Genomic DNA, 12794 nt, shown 5'->3' on the forward strand with positions numbered 1-12794 from the left:
CACACACACACACACACACACACACACACACACACACACACACACACACACACACACACTTAAAACCATATGCCAGCCTGCGACCACATTCACCTGCACACCTGTGGCTAAAAGGCTTTGCCAATCATCACACAGCAGATTTTTGCCCCTTGCTGGAGCTGAAGCACCTGGACATCAGATGAGATCACTCTCTTATTCTGTGGTATATCACAGAGAAAGAAAGCATCTAAAAAAAATCCTCCAATGGAGTCCAATATTTTAAATCTACATCACAAAATCTCGAGCATCAGCTGTAATGGCTCCAATTCATCACAATAAGGAAGAGCAGCTTCCTGCGTTGCTCCTGCTGAAGACTTATGCCTGTTGTCATCGTGACGGCCATTTCATAAATTAGATTCATTACTGACCTCATCAAGTGCACAAAGAAAACAAACTGGCTGAAAATGTAAAATGTTTGTCATTGCCTTGGCACCATTTTCCACTCCATCATGTGTCTCGCTCTAATTTGAAGGATCACCACTGCAGTCTGCTGCACAATGCAAATAAATGTAGCAGCGCCGCTCCACRGCGAGCGGGCGGAGACTGCTATCTGGACAAACAAATCAATAAGCGGTTCACTCCTTTCCATTATTGGGCAGCAAAAAGTTAACCAGCAGCACCAGCAGTGAGAGAGCTGTGAGTGGGTGGAGGAACAAAACGAAATGAATTCCTGAGTTTATGTGAGGACAGCAAACACTAACACTGGTATCGTATTGATTAAGGACGTGATGTGAGCGAACGATTGGTGGTTTAATGCTGAATTCAGCAGAGCGTCCTCTGAAGTGTCACCACTTCGCTGCCAAGAACATAAGAAAAAGGTTGACCTCAGATCCATCTTCAGTCGGCTCCAAACTGCAGCTTTGAAAGACTTTTTTTTCAGTCCACGTTATACARTTTACAGTATTTTGTTAATGTAAAGGCCCAGAATAGATATCTCACACTGTCTTTAATGCCAAAGACTTCAACTAAGATCATCTTATGAAAAAAGGCCAAAATTAAAATAACATTAAGTGCAACTTCATGTGATATGAAGAGATTTAACGCTGAGCTGCTTGTCACAGTCTGTCTTTTCTGCTTTAGTTTTCTAGTGTTTCAGTATTTTCCTGTGTTTTCTGTCATTCCTCCTGCACCGCTCCTGCTCACCTGATTCCTCGTGTCTCCTCCAGGTGTTTCTTGTTGTCTTGTTAAGTTCTCTCTTTATGTTCTGTGTCCTTTGTTCAGTGTTTGTCTGATCATTGTGCTGTTATCAGTCAGTGTGGTGTCCTCCTCCTGTGTTCTTCATGTTCCTGTTTTCTTGACGATTTTTTGAGCTACTTTGTCAGCTTTCCTTTGTTAAATAAATCTTTATTATAACTTTGGATTTTTGCCTGCGGCTTGGGTCATTCTGCACAACCTCACACTGCTAAAGATTAGATTTTATCTCAGTATCTGTAAAACTGACTGAGTTATAATGTTGGTTAATGTTAAATATTTGTAGCAGCCATCTTGAAATGGATCAGCTTAACGTGTTAACCTTTAATGTGCCTGTGGTACATTACCAGGAACTTTGAATTTGCATAATAGGCTGTTCAAACGATTTGATTGGTTGTCTTCTTTTGACTGACACCTCTTTTGACCAACTGAGTTCATCTATAGGCTATCCAGAGCCCAGAATGTGTCAAGTAGGGGTCTCTGCAGTTCTGTGGACAGAGATGTCCTTACCCATGACTGGCGGAGGTTTTGGTGTGGGCGGAGTTGACCCTAATCTTGATTTGCGGCATTGGTGTGCAGGCGGAGTTTTCCCTAATTGTGATTGGTCGGATTGACTTGTCCTGTGGGGCAACTCAAAAGAGGAAGTAATGGCAATAGTAAAATAAGATTTATTTACTAAGTACAGTTTAGAACAGAACAATGACTCAAATAAAAAATAATTGTGAACATGCAAAAATAATTTATTGACTTCAAATTTCATGTGACAAGCACCTTCCTGTCTCAAGTTATGACTAATATCCATATTCATATTGATTTTTAGCAATCTTTTTGCAGGCTGGTTGAGCAGAATACTTACACGTCCCTCCACATGTACGGCGTTCAAATTTCTTGCAGCTAGCACCTTCCTGTCTCAAGTTATGAATGAATTAATCTTAAAAAAAACATGTTGCTTCCTGCTCGACTCGACCAAGCTGCTCCCCGCTGCCCCCGGCGTCTTCAAACCCCACTGTCAATCTGACCAACCACGCCCACAAAATAAGAAACTCCTACTTGAGACCCCGTTCTCAAACGTGTGACAAAACCCTGGTGTCCCACCTGTAAGTGGTACGCATGACTGACTGACTAGAATCAGCCAATCAGCTCTCAGCTTCATTCTGACACCACAGATGTGTAGCCAATCAAGTTATAGTGCATTTTAACTTCAATAAGTAAAATAATGGTTACAGTTACAAAAATTATGACTGCTGAAGTTAGAAATTCAGATTGATAACTTTACATAGAAAATAGGTTTGTGAGTTTACTTCAGTGTTCAATAGCAGTACTTAATTTAACTTGGATTAGGGTTAGGCCTGCAGTTTAACATGTTAAGTTTTAAGGCAGCACTTGAATTATGTCTTGTGACTGACTCTCAGCTATAGCCTCAGCAAACATTTACAGAGTTTTATCCTTTTCAGTTTGACTGTGGCACACAGTTTAAACCGAGTTGGCTCCAAAAGTTAAACAGCTGTAGAGGTGGTTTAATTAACATCTTCCTGGTGGTTCTTGAGACATTTATGTAACAGACACACACACACACATAGATACACGTATGCAGCCATAGCCTCTGACAAAAACATTGCCATCCACGTTTGGTGGCAGGTGATAAATGATGGAAGAACAATAAATTAGCAGGAAAAAAAATATAACAGATCATTTTGAGAAAACAAACAAAGAATATAACTGACTACTATACGTAATTTAAACCTTTACCAGCTGATTAATGATGTTCTGTCTTGTAACTGAGACACATTCTGCAGTTGTTTGTTTTGTTGTAACTTTTAAACCAAAGGTCACTGCTAATCAGTCAAACCAGTAGGAGTTTTATAAGCTGTCACCTACGCAACAGAGCTGCTGAGACGACTTTTGTTACAACATCTCTCCTTCATTTACCTACATCTCTCCTTCATGTGTGTGTGTGTGTGTGTGTGTGTGTGTGTGTGTGTGTGTGTATAATCAGACTCTGGCGTCTCTCAAATCAAAGCTTGTGTTACTATTTTTGCCGGACTAACAAGGCTGCATGGCCACAGAAGACTGTTGGGAGCAGTAAAGGGAAAAATAAAAAAGCAGCTTACTGAGATCAGCAGTGTCTGTTGATATTTTTGTTCTGCTGGCCTTTAGAATCAACAGCTCAGGAGTTGAAAGTGGAGCCCCCCGCCGACGCCCCACGCCTTCTCCCTCCTCCCGAGATGGAAAAACACGGGAGGAAAAAGCCGACATAGTGGGAGCGATAGCTGTTTCTGCAGCCCAGGCGCTGGTTAGACAAACTCTTAACCTTGAACACAGATGAAAAGAGGTAGCCTGGAGCTGGTTGAATATTTTAAAAAATYGGAGCGTAAATGAGAGTTGCGTGGTGTCATTTGGTCGAGAAATGGTCTGAATCTTTGAAAAGTAAAAAAAAAACGAATAACATCTTTGATGTTGAAGCCGAGCCCAGTTAAACTACAATGAGCTGAGTGAACTAGTCCTCCCCTCTCACAATGTTAACTTCACCCAGAAGCAGCACTTCATCTAGTATTGATTTGTCATCTGTCTGTGAACTTGAGCTACTTTACCTTACAGTTATCCTGTGCTCCATTTGTATTTGAAAGTCTTTTTTCCCCCCAAATGTGAATAATGAAGAGGACCACCTCAAAAGGCAGCCTGCAAAGTCAAGCAGATGGAGGCCAGTCAGAGATGTTAAAATAATACCCCTGCCCGACCTCTCATCACATATTATCAACCTGTAACTGACGGCAGATATTACCTGGTTAAGAATTCCCACTAAGTCTGTTGACAGGATAAACTCCAGCTGTCACGATGCAGAAAGAGTAGATCTGGAAATGAGATAATAATTGGAGCACCTGACAGGAAGATAAAAGACCTACACAATATTAGCCAGGTGTTTTTAATGTTGTGGCTKACAGACAGTTGTTGCTGTGGAGCTTTGAACAGAATAAGAAGCAAATCCAGCAAGAATTTGTTATTAAAGAAGAGATGTACAGTAAAATGATACCACTATTGTGGTTTCCACTGCAACTGCACACTCTCAGACTCGGCTGATTTCCTTTTTTTTTTTTTTTCAATAAAAAGACAATGAGCATGCAGGCTTTGAAGGGGAAAGTTATATGAAATCCAATATCCTCCTATTGACAGGAAGATCATGAGCAGTCCTATGTTAAATAACCCTTTGGCCATCATGTACGAACAGCAGATGTCAGTGCACAAATAGTCCTTTTCTGTCAGAAGTGGAGACCCATTCAGACCCATTTAACCGTGTTTTACCCTTTGTCTGGTCAGCAGAAGCAGAGAGGCAGAGAGGTAACTGGAACTGGAAGAGATAAATAATTCATCGCTCTAATGAAGGGGCATGGTTAGGTAAGACTTGTTCTGTGAAGTTGKGTGATCCTGGGACAGGAAGTTCATTCTGAGACTTGAGATAAACAGAAAAGCTCTGAGGTCATTGAATTTCAATATTAATAGATGGAAAGCAACAGAGAGCCGCACATTTCTCTAAATGTTAGTGCCAGGAGCAGGTTGCACGACTCTGACTCTGGGTCTGACTCAGAGGACAGAAGGAGGTAAATGTCTTAAATTTGTTGTTTTATTCAATAGTTGTAATAATAGAGACCAAAGCTACCAGCTGTGCGTTAAGATCTCTTCAGTTTCTTCAAAAACATTGATATAAAGTTTTAAATAAAACAAAAATAATAATCCTAGTAAACTCTAGCCCTTAAATACACAGTTCCGCTCAATTCTGGTTTCCCTTCTCTGCTCCATCTGGGATTTCTCCCACAGACAAGGATTTCTCTGGTAGAATTTCAACTGAGCCAATCAGCAAACAGAAGGAGGAGCTTTGAACAACGTCGATCTTCTGCGCCGTTTTAGTCTGCCTGTAGTTTAGCAATGAGAGCGGAAGAAGTGAATGAAGCCAAGGCTGTCAAATAAAATGAAATTWGTCTCACAAAGCCTGCAGCTCTCATTTACAGCCTCAGTACTTCTTTCTTCCCAGTAGGGGGGTTGTTTTCAGTGCACACAATTTCCAATTAGCTTCTTAGCTTAGCTTCTTTCACGGTTGAGCTGGCGCACTACAAACGTCACGGTCAAACATTTGTGATTGATTGGGTAAATCAGATCYARTTATTTTAAACTTCAACAGAGTTCAAGGAATTGTGTCTCAGTAGTCGAGGTTCCAGACCCTCTGTACRAAGAAAAGCGTAGAACAAGGGGCTGGTGTTTACCAGGCCACTATTTTTAGCTTTTTGTTACAGGTTTGCTACTTTTTGCTCTTAGCCATAATTACACAAATTTTTACCTTTTAGCAATGATTCTGCTAAATTTAACTTTTAGTAACTGTTTTTCTGGTGATGGGCCAGAGCTGATTAAACATTGTTCATTAGTCAAAAAGAAAAAAAAAATAAGTAGGTCCTCTGGATGGGTTCTTCTTTAGTGAAACGTTTCGTCTCTCCTCCAAGAGACTTCTTCAGTCTGATGAGTTTCAGGTGAACTCAGCCTTATAAGCACTGCCTCCACATGGACAAACAGGTTAGTCACATGCAAAAGAGGGCCATCGCCTAACAATAGGCTTAATTAGCTCTATTTAGTCACACACAAAAGAGGGCCATCGCTTAACAATAGGCTTGATTAGCTCTATTGTTCATAGAGGGTCATGTGACCCATCACCTGACTTATTGGTTTGGATGTGGTTATTTGGACGATATACTGTAATGTTGCTTCTAAATCCAACCTGCAGCTTTACTGCTTTTACAAACTCTACTTGTTAGAACAATCATAGTAATGAAAGGTTTGACTACGCTGGAACTGCGTTGTTTATTTTTTGTGCATCTCTCTGCAAACAGGGATAAATACAATCTATTTAAATTGAATTCCAACACATCATGTCACTTTGTTGGAGACATTTTCTCTTGCCTGGCTCCACTTTTTCTTATCCGTTTGCCCTTTTAAAGCGCGGACTTCACCGTGTGCCGGCTGCTCTGTTTTCCCTGGTGGAGATTTAAGCTTTGTACCTGATAAGAAGAGCTGCGTTCCTCCAGGGTAAACCRAGCAGCTTAGTACTCTGGAATGTGACCATTTTCTCATGAAACACTCTCACATTCTGTGCACTGGAGCAACAATGTTTTACCATATGTGAYGGTTTTAAATCAGGCTGCTGTACCAAGGATGCTTCAAGACCCAATCACAAAAACAGATATATAATATTCAGGACAACATCTTGAGTGTTTAATCATTTTTATAATTTTAATGATTGATACTCTAAGAAGCAGTAAGCACTAATTTAGTCTCGTCTGTATCTGTAGGTCCCCACAGATACCATTTCCAGAGTTGTCTCCCCTAGTTACTRTCAGAACAAGCTTCCAGTTTGGAAGAGACTGCAGAGACAGAGGTGTCAGATTTAACACGTCTTGATTACGAGTCATGCAAAAGAAAAAGAATCATGCAACAGAGTTTACAATTTTTTCACATCACTAACTTAAGTAATATTGATTTTTTTAGTTTCCAGAAAAAGAACATGGTTAGATTAATGATGTGCATGATTTCCTTGAGAGTTAAGGTTTTAATTTGAGGAAGAAGAAGAAAAAGGCTAAACAGATGATCTGCTGTATTCGAGTAGTCAAGGTCATTTGGGGTATGWCAATTATTATGACCCCCGCACTCAAAGGGGGGATCAAAATGTTTTCAAACTGTTTATTTATTTATTTATCAATGATTTTTTTGGTCAACTGTAGCACTGATCAATTTGGCAGGAATTAGATGTGTCCGACCTACACTGCACCAGSCAACGGTTTTATAATAGGCCCCATATATGAAGAGGGGGCTCCATCTGAAAAGGTGATGTGTGGACATACAGAAATGCTTATAACTAAAAAAATTCAACATGAGCTTCAATTGTTTTTGTGGTTTAGGTCTGATGAAGGTCTATCCATAAGGCCCACCTATGAGCCCCCCCGTCCTGAGTTCTGGTGCATTGGTAATATTTGCTACTGCTGTATCTTTGAACAAGAATTAAAGACATCGACTAATGACTGATACTTTCAGTTCCTTAAACAGTGTTGTGTTTGTTAATTCTCAGTCCTTCTTTTCTCATTGTAGGCCTTTTGGAGCCTGAGCCATCGTGGACACACCTTCCAGTTTAGGTGGGAGCAGAAAAAAACCCCTCTCTGTGGTCCCCCGGAGCGTCTCTGTCAAAGACACCTGTCTGCAGCTGCGTCTCTCTGTTTTCTCCTGCGTTCCAGTCAGCACGCTGCCTGATTACATAAAACACGCAGTGCAGGAGAGTGTCCTACAGCAGGACGCCCGAGGCTTCAGCAGTTCTGTTGTGTTTCGCCCACCCGGGTGCCTCCGCCTGCTGTCCCAGACTCCCCCCCACCAGCTGGCTGCTCATCTGTGGCTCTGTCTGCTGCTTCACCTCCAGGAACACAGGTGGACTGTTTGAGAGAAGCGCTTGCTTTAATCTCCAGTAAGTTCTGGTCAGAGGTGCACGTATCTGTCTGTCTATTAGACTGACAAAAAGGTCAACTCTAATTAAAATCAGCATTTGTTGCCATGGGGAACGGTAACCATTGTCGGGTCGACTCTGGCCCACTCTGTCCCACAGCAACAGAGCTGTAGCTAATGAGAGATGGACGTGTCGTTACTGCCAGAGAAACACTCGTTTCTGTCTTTTTTAATAAACCAAAACAGTTCTGCCTTTATTCAGTTTGAGCTGATAAATGTAGCTGGACTCTTCATCGTTCTCTTCCTCTCATTATTCATCCGGCAGATAAGAACACACTCCTTGTTTTGACTCTTTTCAATTGTTTGTCACATTTTATGTTTTTCAGCTTTACTTTCCAATCATGTCTATATCAGTCATTTGACAATTCTTCATTATGCTTTTTTCTCTTTTCCATTATCACTCCCAAAAAAAAAAATAAATAGACAATAATGTTTGTTTCCATGTCTGTTTGTTACCAAATTATCTCATAAATCACTGATTGACTTTAAATGAAAGCTGCAGAAATTGTCCTCCTGAACTTCATGTCAACCTGATTCAAGATGGCTGCTGGTCAATGACCTTAAAATACACTAAAATGATTATAATTGAGTTAATTTTACAAGTATTAGGATACAATTTATCAAGGTTGAGCTGAGATGTTTGATCGAAATGGCCATGAGAAGATCTCATGCTGCGTTCAGTTGCAGCAGAACTGGATTTTGTGAATTTGGATTGACATCAGTTCGGAGTTGAAAGCGTTTTAGCTTCCAGCTTGTCAGAACAGCAAGAAAAGTGTTTCTATTTTTCGCTCTGATGAAATAATGCAACAATAACACAACAGTAGCGCTCTACATGGCATTTTGAGTGAACAAACAGCGATAAAAATATAATCGTTTTAAAGTAGTAAAACTACTACGACTGGCTTAATGTAAGTAAACAACACAGAACTGATAAAAAAACGTAAAAAGRTTTCACWCTTTKCTCATGGAYGAGCAGCCAWGTTGAAATGATGATGTCACAAGTGAGTTGCACTGATTTCCCAACTCAAAATTACGACAGTTAATGTTTCCGGATGTCTGAAATGCTAACCGGACCCTTGCCTTCCTAGAGTTCCACTCATTTCTGGTTTCCCTTCTCTGCTCCAGGATGTCTCTGGTAGAATTTCAATCAGACCAATCAGCGATAAGTTTTGAATGACAACGTCACAAAATCTTGTTAGCTTCTTAGCGTAGCTTCCTTCACAGTCGAGCTAGCGAAATAACATTAGTGAYTGGGTAAAGTCAACCCAATTGCTATAAACTTCAACAGAGGCCACGCCTCCAGCAACAAATACATTCTCAATGGCCGAGAGTCCAGACCCTCTGTATGAAGCAAAGCTTAGCATAAAGGGCTGCTTTTTACCAGGCTACTGAAATACCAATTTTCGAGCACAACCGGAAAACCACATGAGTCCTAAACTCTGAAGGCGGCAGGTGATACACATTTCATTTTAACCTTGTGTGTTTGTATAGAACAGTTTTACATCTGTGCTGTTTTCGTCTCCGTCTCGTCTCTTGTCCTTCGCTCTTCTCGATAAAATTTAAATTAACACATGAAGGATTCTCAGAAATCTTCAGAGGTTTGAAATTCCATGCCTGTATCTGTCTGTGGTCTGCAGCCCTATCTCTGTTTGCCTGCAGAAATGTCAGCAATTTAATGACTTGTGCAGCAATTCAAATGTTAAAACAGTTACAGAAACCTTTCAAAGTTTTCATGAAAGATTGCAGATTCGAGTTTCAGGGAGTTGCTTAACTCTGAACGCCACTTTACTTCAAGTGTTGCTCTCAGGCTCTAACATTATTTGATCGCCTGCAGCGGCACAGTTTAGGAAATTAKTTAAACTAATTAATGTTACAACTACTTTTACTTGAAATGTCTAAATTATTTCTTAATAGTGATCAATAAGGTTAAAACTGAAATCTGATTAATTAATTAATTCACAATGGCTTAACAGAAAAAAGACTGTTCCTTCTGGTTTAATTGGGAGTCAGCGGGTCCATAACTATCCACAAGACTAAATGTATGATTGTTTTCATCCAAACTGCCTGGAATTATATTATTTTTAACATCCTAATGTTTATGAAAATCAAGGGAGCATCATTTATAGAGATTTACGATTATTTAAAGCTTTATATGCAACAAAATTTCTGCAAACTGGATTGAGTTCTTTTCTTTTACTCATAGAAACAATTATTCATGATTTCTGATGAAAAGTTTTATATCTCTAAAATAATTATCTWCTATAACTTTTATAAGGAATTGTAATCTGAGTAGGAATGAGTCAAACATAAACTGTTTCAGACATTTCGTCACAATAATCTGTTCTTTCTCAGGACTATTCAAAACATGCAACTGCCCATTATTCATTTCAGTCCTAAACTTTGGAAAAAAAAACATCAATTTTGAAAAGAAAACATACTGTATATTTTTGATATCTCCTTGTATGATAAGTCTTCAAAAACAAGATTAACTGCTTGTAACTCCTAAACCTGCAGGAATGTCTAATTACATTGTTGTTTAAAAAGCCACAAGGTTAGYATCTCTGAGTCCTTCCTTTTGTCTGCTCTCAGACTGTTGTTTTGGATTCTGGTTATGCTTTGTCTGCATGTCAGTAATGCAATCCCTGAAGATAGAAACCGCAGTGTGCTGCTCAAAATAATAATTCCCATTTCTTTGTTTCAATAGCCACCACAGTGTATAATTTACTTCCCAATCCTAGGGGTGATATATGCAAAACATTGGCTGCTGGTGGAATTTGCATCTAGCAATTTTATTGTTTTCTTCCCCGGTTATGTTATTTCGCCCTTCAATAAACATAACTGGCTATCAATTTGTCAGAAAGCCAGAGCTACTGTCTCTGTCTGCTCTGCCAACTTATACATTCACTGAAACGTGTTGTTTCCAAAAAAAAAAAAAAAAACACACAAAAAAACCACAAAAACAAAAGTAGCGTTGTTGCTTTGGAATATTTGTACGTGTTATTGGGCAGTTTAGAACAATGTTGGCAGCCTTCCCTTTGTTCATATAGACAGTATATTAAACATACTGTTGCAGTAGATGACAACTTTTACAACATCATCATTATGAGTCTTCCTATGAAATAAAACAATAAAACAACAAAAACAAGGTAACATAGACTTAAATATAAATGAAGAGTAGGCTCTTGCTAGAGTGCTGAAAGTGGTTAAAACAGGCAGTTTTGAGCAGTAAAACTCCTTTTGTGGGCTGTTAACTGCAGTCAAAATCTTTTGTCTTTTATAACATTTCCATCTAGAAAGGTTCAACGTTATTAAAGTCCTAGCATTCCTCAAAGGAATGCATATCGCCCTCCSCCTTCCATGCCAGCAGAGTTTCATCTCATGATGAGAAGGGACAACGTTGTAGTTTTTGAGTTCTCATAACCAGGTGTGTGTGTGTGTGTGTGTGTGTGTGGGGTGGGGGGGGGGTCTCCCAGCTGCAAACGGCTGCAGTTATAGGACGAGGTTGATTTGATTTGATTTATTGATTCAACAGGAAAAGATAACTAAAAATCAAGCCTGACTCAGCATAATTGCTGTTTTACAGCAGGTTCATGTTCTGCAGCACATAAAACACTCAGAAATACAGCATCACAATCACATCATTATACACCATAGACACAAAGACAAACAAGCATACCAAATTTCAGGAAGGCAGAATTTGCAAAATAGGACGGATAGGTTGTTGGAGTGAAGACAAAGGATGCAGAGGACAGATGGAGGATGACTTGCAAGAAAGAAGAAGAATGATCTGCAGGATGATCACTTAGAATATGGTTCCCTCCAAAAAATAATTGTTTCCTGAATGTTTCGTTCAAATTGKTTTAGTKGGTCAGGAGATRTTTTGCTAACAATCACACACAGACACAAGCAAAAACTAATGCTTGCCTTTTGGCAGCAGACCATGATTACTTGTTTGATTAGAGACTGTAGATGACACATGGACAAAAAAAAAGAATAAAACTCCTAAAGTGATGTGAGTGACAGCTACAGAGCAATTCAAGGCAAAACTATTAAATGTAAAAATGGAGAGGTTCTCCATTTCCTCTGAGTGGACGGCCCTGAAATGGAGCAATATTAAATGGAGCAGGAAAGTCACCACAGCACCAGTGCTGCTGTCAGTCAGCCTAGCAGGAACGGCAGCCTCCTCTCAAAGGGAATGTTCTCTCCAGGACYAACACTCGTTCTTTCACCCAGGAAAATTACAGTCTGCTGCAGACTATCATACTATAATTTGAACCGTATTCAAACTGAACCCGTTTGTTGCATTGGTAATATTGTGGAAAAGTTCAAACTTCTTCTTAGACTCTAAATTGTTTAGCTCAACAGTTATACGTTTCCATAGATTATAAAGTTCCTAAATGAATAATAAAAAAAGTTTACATGAACCTGTGAAATTTTTTGACACTGCAGATTTTTAAATCAACCATTGGTGTCGCTCAGACCAGCCATTAGCTCATCAATCTGATTTCTCCAAACTGAGGCAGTTAAAGGAGCCTTCTTTTTAGTCAGCCTTTTGCTATTTTTGCTACAATTTTGTTTTATTTTTAGCTTTTAGCAATTGTTTTGCAAATTTTGGCTTTTAGCTATATTAGCTTTTTCATTTTTTGACTGCTATTTTAGCTTTAAGGTAGAGTTTTATTATTTTAGCAAGCCATTTGCTGCACATGGCATTTAGCTACCCTTTTGCTACTTTTAGGTTCTATAGCATTTTGCTTTATTTTTTAGCTTTTAGCATTTGTTTTGCAAATTTTGGCTTTTAGCTGACATTTGCTTTTTTCATATTTGGCTGCTAATTTTAGCTTTATGCTAGAGTTTTATTACATTTTGCTAGCCCTTTGCTGCATAGCATTTATAGACTTTTGCATTAGACTTTTAGCTAGTCCCTTGCTATTTTTGTGCTATTTCTAGATTTTAGCTTGTTTTTAGTTTTTTTTTTTGTCTTTGTAACAACCATTATTTGTGTTTTGCTTCTTTTTACTTTAACACACTTGGTT

The sequence above is a fragment of the Austrofundulus limnaeus genome, unplaced genomic scaffold, assembly GCF_001266775.1.
Source record: "Austrofundulus limnaeus strain Quisiro unplaced genomic scaffold, Austrofundulus_limnaeus-1.0 Scaffold66, whole genome shotgun sequence".
Classification (NCBI taxonomy): domain Eukaryota; kingdom Metazoa; phylum Chordata; class Actinopteri; order Cyprinodontiformes; family Rivulidae; genus Austrofundulus; species Austrofundulus limnaeus.